Source organism: Nicotiana tabacum, chromosome 24, assembly GCF_000715075.1.
Source record: "Nicotiana tabacum cultivar K326 chromosome 24, ASM71507v2, whole genome shotgun sequence".
Lineage (NCBI taxonomy): Eukaryota > Viridiplantae > Streptophyta > Magnoliopsida > Solanales > Solanaceae > Nicotiana > Nicotiana tabacum.
Window position 1 is genome coordinate 70028298 of NC_134103.1, and position 9366 is coordinate 70037663.

Consider the following 9366-nt stretch of genomic DNA (forward strand, 5'->3'; position numbering starts at 1 on the left):
AGTGGTCCTAAAAAGGGATAGCATACGGCCTTCTAGAGAGATCATTTCGGCGCTACAAGGTTGGATTGCAAGGTATAGGGACTTCCGCCCAAGACGAGGCAATTGATAGGTCGACTCTCCCGTCTATGGAGAAGAAGATCGCAAAGATGACAACAGAGCTTGAAGAGACAAAGCCTAGAGAACAAAAGAGAGATGAACAATTTGATACCCTTCAAGTTCAACTAGAAAAGAGGGACCAACAATTTAATCTCCTTCAAGGTCAGATAGCCAATCTTCTTGCTAGTGGTGGTTTTCCCCATTCCCCGGTCTCGTGAGCCTTCCCCAAATGCTAATCCTTCTCGTCGTGATCCTTCAAACCATGCCGACGATGAAGCTTCTAGTATTGTAGATAGAGATGGTGCAATACAAAACACTCATTGAATGGTGTGTATTGCTAAACAAAGTTTTGAACTTGTGAATATTTAGTTGGTAATAGTTTTGAATGATGATTGTATTGTTGATATTATTTTGTTATTGAACATTTGTATAGTTGTTGTTGTGGTTGGCGTTGTTGTTGTTATTAGTGTTGTTGTTGTGGTTGTTGTTGGTTAATTGTTGTTGTTGTTGTTGTGGTTGTTGTTGGTTAATTGTTGTTGTTGTTAATTGTGGTTGAATGACAACAATGTAATGCTTCCATTATAGGATGGATATTGGTTGTAATTGGCAGGTGGTGTAGCTTAAAAACACGCATAGTCTGCCAGATTTTTTCCCAGAAAACCGATCGATTTCGGTCGGAATTCTCCTATTAAAACCCAGAAATTCATAATTTCTGACCAACGTCGGTCCGTAATTTCAATTTGAAATCTGCAGATATTGAAATTTCAGACCAAAGTAGGTCGGAAATAACTTTTTTTTATTTTTTTTATTATTCCGACCGTTTTCGGTTGGTCTGTTAAAATTTACAAAAAAATACAAAATTATTATATATTTATAATTCCGACCGAAGTCGGTCGCTATTTTGAAAATAAATAAAAAATATTTTAAATAATACCGACCGACTTCGGTCGGTATATTTATTTTTCCAACAAAAGTTGTCAGTCAAAGCGGTCAACCAAAGGTTGAATTAACCGACAAACTTCGGTCGCAACATCTTAGAGACCATTATTGTTCCGACGAATTAAAAGAGGTCGAAAATCGATTTCTTTTCTTTTAATTCTGTCTAATTTCGGTCGATTTTGGTGGACGAAATTTGATAATTTTCTAGTAGTGATTCTTGCTGAAGGAGAAAACGAAAAATAATAGGATTTTCAAATAAACACTAATTAATATGACAAAAAGAGATGTAGTCTAACTAGAATTGTGACTACAAGTTTCCTATGGTTCTTATAATTAGGACAGTCAATTATTACTAGCAAAAACCATATAGATTTGAGTTTTTCAAGGGGCAAAGTCATTTCAATTCCCTCGATAACAAGGGTGTACCGAAGGAAGTCCGTCGGTAAGTGATAGGTAGGTAAAACCTTCCTCGATAAACTAAACCAACAGAATCCATCGGTACATTTCTGATAGTAGTTGGTCAAATAATTTTACTTACCGACAGATATCCGTCGGTATATTATAAAATAATATAATATTAATAATATCAATACCGACGGATATCCGTCGGTAAATTAAAATAATATTACCGACGGATACCATCGATAAATTTAGAATTTTAATTTAGTAATTCAAAAATTAAAAATATGAATAAATTCATATTCCGATGGATATCCGTCGGTATTTTCAACAAAATTTGAAAATTTGGTTTAAGTCTACCGACGGACTCCCTCGCTAATTAAGACTTATGGATTGAAAATGAATAAGTGTTCCGACGGACGCTGTTGGTAAGTTCCTCGATAAATCTGGTATATTTTTGGCAGGGAGTGCCTATTTTTTGTTACACCACCTGCCAGCCAGAATATTACAATAGACCTGCCAGCCAGAATATTACAATAGAAACAGAAATGCAACCACAATAAAACTCAACGTAACAACAATAAAACTTTATAAACTATCCAAACATCCAAATTATCCCATCAAACATCAAAACTATCCAACCAAATTTCAAAATGTAACATTCAAAGTTAACATCCAACTAAACAACAATCCAACCAAACATAAAATCACTCCTCATCTTCTTCATCATTTATATTATTTCTATCACTTTCATCCTCTTCATAAATGTGGCTTTTTGGCGGAGAACGGGGCAGGCCGATTAAGTGGTTCACTTGAGCCTTGAGGGAGTCGGTGTCATTCCTAAGTGCGTCTCTCATCTTCTCTTCATGCTTTCTTTTTTCTCGTTCATCCGCATAATTCCTAGAAAGTTGTTGAATCATTCGCCGCATCTCCTCAAGTTCCTCATTTTGCATGGTGGCAGATGTCCCAATACCTTGTAATCCAAAAAAGAGAAGTGAAAAAAATACACGAAGAGTTAGAATTGAATAATTCAACACCTATTGAATCATTGATGATATCACTATTGTTTGGCATAGACAAGATCAATGTTTGATTTCACCACTAAATGTTCATTAGGGTTATTTCAAAATGATAAATAAATAAGATAGTGAATTGGATCTAAAGACAAAACAAACATGGACAGAAAAAGAAAATGATTAGGGGTTTGGTTCTTTAAGTCGATTATGGTAGATAGGAATCAAGAAAGTATGGGGAAAAATATTTTGACATATTTGCAACCTGTCTACCTTGATGCTATACATGATTTATGACACATTTGCCTCCTATTAATGAAGTCCTAAAGTTGTTTCTCATCGTGAGATGAGATTAGCATGGATTTACCAAATGGCAAACCAAAGATAATCTTCAGCTTCGATCTGAGAGTTAAAAATTGCATTTCTCTAAAGGTCCCCATTGTTTTTACTTGCAAATCAGTTTTTGCCACAAATCACAAAATTCTGTACTATGCTGAACTAAAGAAAATACCTTTGCTACGATATCCACATCCACATCCACATAATAAATAAAAACAACCATCACCATTTCAGAAAGAAAATCAGCAAACATTATCAATAATGAAAGGTCAAGTATCCACATTTTGCAAGAGCCTAGTGTATGATAATGCATAGAAGCAGAAACTCTAAAAAACTCCAGCTGGTTGTACACAAATTATTATTGCAGTCAAGATTCTATTACTAAAAATTTCCATTGATTATCTCTAAGTAAGAATAATCAAAATTTCCAAACATACAAGAACCCCATTTGACAAATCTCCATACTAAGCGAAAGTATATACCTTGTAGTCCACACGCGATGCGATAAAAATTACGCTCGGAGGAAAGGCCGTATGCTCTACCCTTATACACGCTTCCAACCACGTTCAACCACAATGGGAGAGTTTCTTCCTCCGATGGCATGATTGGTTGGCCTTGCTCATCGGTCAGCTGACTCCTAACGAGCTCTTCCACTGCTTGTTTATACCGATTCTTCATTAAAAGTAAAATTTAGTATATAAACAATCATTATAAAAGAATTTTAAGTTAATCTTGATCTTACATAAGCCTCCTCAGCCCGTGGCTCAACCCAAGCTTCTTCCCCGACTTTGCTTTTTGTGTAGGTCTTCTTCCAAACCTCATCACGTTTCGCGGGTCTCTTAAGAGCAGCTTCCTGCAAATGAAACAAAAAGAGTTAATAAGTTCAAGTAATGTTAGAAAAAATCAAGACTGAGATCTTTAAATAATTACCAATATCCTCTTAGCAGTCCCCATAGACACTGAACCACAAGTGTGTAACGAGCCACCCTTCTCAGAATTACGAGCGGCTTTTGCCTGTTCGCTCTTCTTTTTAACATCCTCAGTGGACCAATATTTAAGAAGCTCTTTCCACTCATCTGGTAGAACCCAACCGGGCATTTTACCTTTGGTACGAGTATCAGAGAACATGTCTGATAATCAATGAGCAATCCTCTTTTGAAAATTTTCTCTAATAACATGATCTTCATCGGGGCTCCATGTGCACCTTTTCTGCAATCAAAATATATAGTGTTAGTAGATAAATGAAGTTAGATAGATATATAGTTTTCTACAAATAATATATTCGTACCATAAATTCATTAAGTATCGCTTGCTGTTGACTATGTGGAATATGCCCCCAAGTCGGGTAGGCACCATTATAAATCAGCTTAATGGCAGTTGAAATTGCATTTGCAGCCGGTCTAGAAGGATAAAACCTGCAAGACAATGATAGAAACATTTACAAAATTGTTAATTCAATAATTAAAATATTAGATAGACATTAAAATAGCATAAAAGATTAAGCTTACCCTTCCCCTTTAGCAATGATACATATTCTATTAATCCTATCTGCATGTCCAGGTGGTGGAGGATTTGGACCATGAACTGAAGAAGGATTCGAAGGAGTAGGCGATGCCTCAGAACTACTCGCTCTAATATTCAACCTAGAAATACGTGAAGATGGAGTACCCTCTGATGATGGAGACTCTGGAGATGGTCTACTTGTCGTACGCCCGAACATACAACGTTGCTCTATGGTAGCGAGATAAGCTGAGTGCATGCCCCGTGTAGCTTTCATCGAGCTATATCCCGGGGGAGACATATTGGGAAAAGGAGCAGAGGATGGCATCTCGGGATAGCCCGAGGGAGGAATCGAGCTAGAACCTGCGGGAGGCATAGATGGATAGCTCGACTGAGGCATCCCGGAATAGACCGGGGAGGCATCGGTGGGTAGCTCGAGGGAGGCATATCATAAAAAGGATGTGATAATGGTGGCTGGCCTTGTGAGCGAGAATGCAATGATGGAATGGAAGAACGAGGTTGACTCGATCTAGACACCGTAGCCTTCTCTTTTCCTTTTTTCTTTTTCGTCACACTCTCACGAGAATTATTACTCTGATGTCGATCATTATTCTCACCGGATGCCATCTACGTAATAAGTCCTAACTTGGAAGCCAATCTCTTTACCTTATAGTAATTATCGGGTATGTCTAGGTTCGGATTAAGTTCTTTCATAAGCTCAATCATAGAGTCCATGCCCGCTTGAGAAACACTGGCATCTGGTTTAATACTTAGTAGTCTAGTCGCTACAGATCGGAAAGTGGACGACTAGCAGACTCTAACTGGCAGACTCTAACTGTGCATAAAAATGATTTGCCTCTTCATTGGGAGCTTGATCAATATATTGTTGGTTGTCACCCTCATTGTACATTCCAAAAGCATTCATAACCATTTCATGTAATCTAGGATCTTGACTACTTTCACCAATATCAAAATTATGATTGTAAATATTACCATCACTACCCTCAGTCTCTCCATGACTAGTCCACACATAATAATTATCCATAAAGCCCTTACTATATAGATCAGTCTTAACATCCTCTAGTTTCAACTATTTTCTACACTTGTATTTCGCACAAGGGCATCTAATCATCCTCTTATTTTGGCTAAATGACTTAGCATGGTTAGTAAACTCATCAACACCTTGTATAAATTCATCTCTTAAACCCCGCCAATTAGGAAGATTCCTATCGTACATCCACATACGATGTTCCATCTACATATACAAACGACAAATTTATTATTCTTACTCATTTAAAAAAGTTCTGAAATATTATCATTTTTAGTAAATGAGGACAATATACTATCACTACACTGTAAATAAATGGACTCTACTTTTGGCTTAGAATAAAAATTGAATTCATCATCTACACTCATCCACCATATCAGAATTAAGTCCAATTATCACTCTTGTTGCCACTCAAAACTAGAGTAACTTTTTACACCCCTAAACAAGCAGAAGGCATTCAAAAGCTTTTTAATTGCAAAGATGCTTAAAATATATACATAAAAAAAATATTGATAACTAAGAGGGGATTACATTGGCAAGAGAATCAAATTGACGGACAAAATCTTTATTCCTCCTAATCCATCTCTTATAAGCCTCCATAACACTAGAATTCCTCCCAAAAAAATGAAACACTGCCCTAATTTTGAGATTTAGGGTAGAAATAATTCGAAAATGGAGAGAAAAAATCTCACCGAGATCAAGTTGCCTGAAGGTCTTAGTAGGGTTTTGCTCTTTTGCCCAATTCTTAGAATGGCAACGTCACCGGTCAAGTCACAGCCACTGCATTATTTCTCTTTACCCAGTTGAAATGGGGCCAAAAAAGCCACACTAACACCAACCACCGCTTCCGCCCCCGCGAGTCTCCTTCGTCTACAGCCGATAACCACCTCAATACACCCCAAACCACCGACTTGAATGGTGGTTCTGACTCCGGCAAACTCCCAGTAGAAGAACAAAGTCTAGAAGAACAAAGACAAGACAAAGACAAGCTCCCAGTAGAAGAAGAAGAATGGCAAAAAGAGGAAAAGGTGTTGTGGAACTTAGGGCCAAGAAAGAGTGTAATGATGGTGGGGTTAGAGGCTGAAACGGCGCCGTTAAGAAAGAGGTAAACCACCCAATAATCTTAATTATCAAATGCTTTAATTCTATGTTGTGGAATTTATGTGTAATATTTAAGTTTCTGAAAATATTTAATTCTAAAAATATTATGCCTATAATTGTAATATTTTCAAGCAAATGTAGTAATTAACAAGATGTGATTAATTATTTTATTACTCCCTCCCATCCACTTTAATTGAGTTTTTAGATATTTTAACATATATTAAAAAATTTATCTTTTAACATTAATTAACAATAAAATTGACCATGAAATATAAATAATCCTGATAAAGTGTAATTCCTATTTTAGCATTAATTAACAATGAAATTACTATTAATAATTTAAAATAAATCATAAGCTAATGTAATTATTAATTTACAAGCTAATACTACTAAACCACTTTCACGTAGTTAAGTATCAATTAATAGTCTAATCAATCACTAATATTACTTAAGGATATCACTAATGCACTTCTACTTAGTGTAGTTATCATTTTATAAACTAAACAGTGAGTAATATTTCTTAAGAATACTGCTAATACACTTCTACTTAGTAGAATTTTCAATGTATAGGCTAATCGATCACTAATTTTTCGTACTGGTATTACTAATACACTTCTACTTAGTGTAATTCTCAATGTACAAGCTAGTCAATCAGTAATAGTTTTTAAGAATACTATTAATACACTTTTGCTTAATTAGTATAATTATTAATACATGGGCTAATCAATCACTAATATTACTTAAGGATACCACTAATACGTATCTACTTTTTGTAATTATCAATTTATAAGCTAATTAATCGCTAATATTTCTTACTGATATTGCTAATACACTTCTGCTTAGTGTAATTCTCAGTGTATAAGCTAATCAATTAGTAATAGTTCTTATGACTACTACTGATAAACTTTTACTTAATCAGTGTAATTACTAATAGATAGGCTAATCAATTATTAATATTACTTAAGCACACCACTAATGCATCTACTTTATGTAATTATCAATTTATAAGCTAATCAATCGCTAACATTTCTTATTGATATTACTAATACACTTCTACTTAGTGCAATTCTTAATGCATAAGCTAATCAATCAGTAATAGTTTTTAAGACTATACTAATACACTTCTACTTAATTAGTATAATTATCAATGTATATGCTAATGAATCACTAAGCGTTACTTCAGGATACCACTAATATTACTTAAGGATACCACTAATAAACCTCTACTTATTTTAATTATCAAACTAAAGATAAACAATCACAAATATTTCTCACAAATAGCATTAATACACTTTCATTTAGTGTATAATTATCAATGTATTGGCTAATCAATCACTAACGTTACTTATATAAGGATGCCACTAGTTCACTAATACTTAGTGTTATTATCAATGTATATAGGCTAATCAATCACCAACATTACTTACAGATATATTATTAATACACTTATACTTCGTGTAATTATCAATCTACAAGCTAAATACAACTAATACACTTTTGCTTAGTATATTATCAATGTGTATGATAATCAATTGTTAACGTTACTTAAGGACATCCATTAATACACTTCTACTTACAGTAATTATTAATTTATAAGATAAACCATCACTAATATTTCTTACGGAAACGACTAATACACTTCTTCTTAGTGTGTAATTATTAATGTATAGGTTAATCAATGTAGTTAAGGATACTACAAATTCACTTTTACTTTGTGTAGTTATAAATTACTAAGCTAATTACCACTAATATATTTTAAGTAGTGTATTACCTCCACTTAGTGTAAATTTCAATAAATAGGCTAATCAACCACTAAGATAATTAAGTAAATACTTACCGAGGGACTTACCGACGGCCTCCCTCGATATTTTGTAATAAAAAATACAAAATAATTATCTATAAGATTATATATTTTAGTTACGGACGGAAGTTCATCAGTACTGTAAGAACAAAATTCAAAATATTATGTAAATGCAGTAGGATTGATAACTTTATTTTATTTTTTTTAATTTTTTTTAAAAGCACCGAGAGACACCATCGGTACCTAAAAAAATAATTCAAAAATATAAATACAAAATATTCCGAGTGAGTCCGTCAGTAAATTACCGACGGAGTGCATCGGTACAACCAATTAAATTTTGACTAGTCAAAGTATCATTATTTAACGAGAGTTGTCCGTCGGTTATATTTTTAAAAAAATAGAAATTAAAAAGTTCAAAAGTACCGAGGGACTCCGCCGGAAAGTCTTTCGGAATAGCGTCGGAAAAAAGTCCGTCGGTACGTACTGCTGCGTCGGTAAACAAATGTTTTTTTTAGTAGTGATGTAGATTTGAGTTTTTCGTCATTTCAATTCTCTCCAAGACCAATTGCATGCCTACATAATTAGACGCTCAGCATCCAACGTCCAAAAACAAGAAATAATAAAAAGAAGTCTTCATCCGCAAGTTTGAAGAAAATTAGCTAAAGCTGATAAAGCATGAAAACCCCACGTCCAAATTCTATCTTCCTCATCTTCTCGGCCGCCGTATTTGTCCTTCACCTCAGCGTTGTCCCCGCGGTCGCGAAGTGGCCTCGTCGTCCAAGTCTTGAAGACATAGATTATATCCACTCCAGTTGTCAAAATATCCGGATCGGTTGTCGGTGTCCGCCTCTGAGTAGTACTAGGAGAAAAAGAACCAAGAGTAGTGAGTGATTGTGTATTTGTGGGAAGTATTCTGTTTTTTTTAATGAGTTGTAACCTTGTATTTCCTTTCTATTACTACTATCATACATAAACTCAAATTCAGTGCTAAATCCTGTTTCTTTATTAAATTTTTAGAATTGATAATTCGTGCAAATAGTAATACATGCACTGATGATGATGCGAAAAATATTTATAAAGAATCTTAAACTATTAGTATCCACTAATTTAAATTCATAAAGTATAAGTTA